Source organism: Diachasma alloeum, unplaced genomic scaffold (genome assembly GCF_001412515.2).
Source record: "Diachasma alloeum isolate Michigan unplaced genomic scaffold, Dall2.0 Dall_scaffold_00364, whole genome shotgun sequence".
NCBI lineage: Eukaryota > Metazoa > Arthropoda > Insecta > Hymenoptera > Braconidae > Diachasma > Diachasma alloeum.
The window spans coordinates 705718-706600 of NW_021680503.1; the positions used below are offsets into that span (position 1 = coordinate 705718).

General features: G+C 44.4%; 1 protein-coding gene across 1 annotated transcript in view; it reads left to right on the top strand.

Annotated features, from left to right (window-relative positions):
* The window catches only part of LOC107041372, a 189280-nt gene that overhangs the window by 173363 nt on the left and 15034 nt on the right, over positions 1-883 (top strand). The window lies entirely within an intron of this gene.

An 883-nucleotide genomic window follows, 5' to 3' on the forward strand; every position in this document is an offset into this window, starting at 1 on the left:
AGGGGGGGGGGAGCGAGAGTGAGACGAAAAAAGGACGAAACCGTTGGATTTTTAATCTATTTTAATTTCTAACGTACAACCAACCGTGCAGAACGATTTATATCCAGGCGGCAACGAGGCAAGCCAGCAGGCAACGGTACGTACGTGCCTGCGGCACCATTCTCCACCGGTGTTTTATGTCCGCTAATCTCGTAAAAATTCATGCAAAATATGGCTCATGTTTCATTTTTACCCCTCTTTGCTCCCTACGTTTTTTTCCATCATACCGGGGGGAATTCTGTATTACCTGTGGTCTTCAAATAAGCCGATATATTTTTTTTTCCACTCGCATACTATTCAATTTGATGAATAAATAGGAATATCCGTATTTTTTATCCTGTATTTCCACAATATCCAGACTGAAAATGACATTATCCCATCGCGCACGTCAAAGTGTCGACTCAGCGTTTTCATAATATTTGATTTCAATCTGAATATTGACGATTCAATTATCTCAGGAGGTGAGATGACAAGCTAGTGGCGGGGGTAGGGGGAGGGTGTGTGGGGGTGGCAGCAGCGGTTTTCGCCAGCGGGAATCGATGGGCACCCAGCCGTCGTGCGATTTCATTCCCGCCTCTCCAATATGTACAAACCGAGCAATCCACCTCCCCCAATACCTAGATGGAACAGAAGTGGAATGACCTCAGGCAACTCATTAAACGGTATATTCAGTTTGTTTTCAGGTCTTTTTTCATCCCGCGAAACAAAGAATCCGATTTGGACACCGATAAATTGCCTCTAACTGTTTGCTCTTTTTGGGTAATCGGAGATAGCTGAGGGAATTGATTGAATCTCTCGAGGATTTTTTTGTTTGGTGGGGGGGGGGGGGTTTGGAATTTTTTTT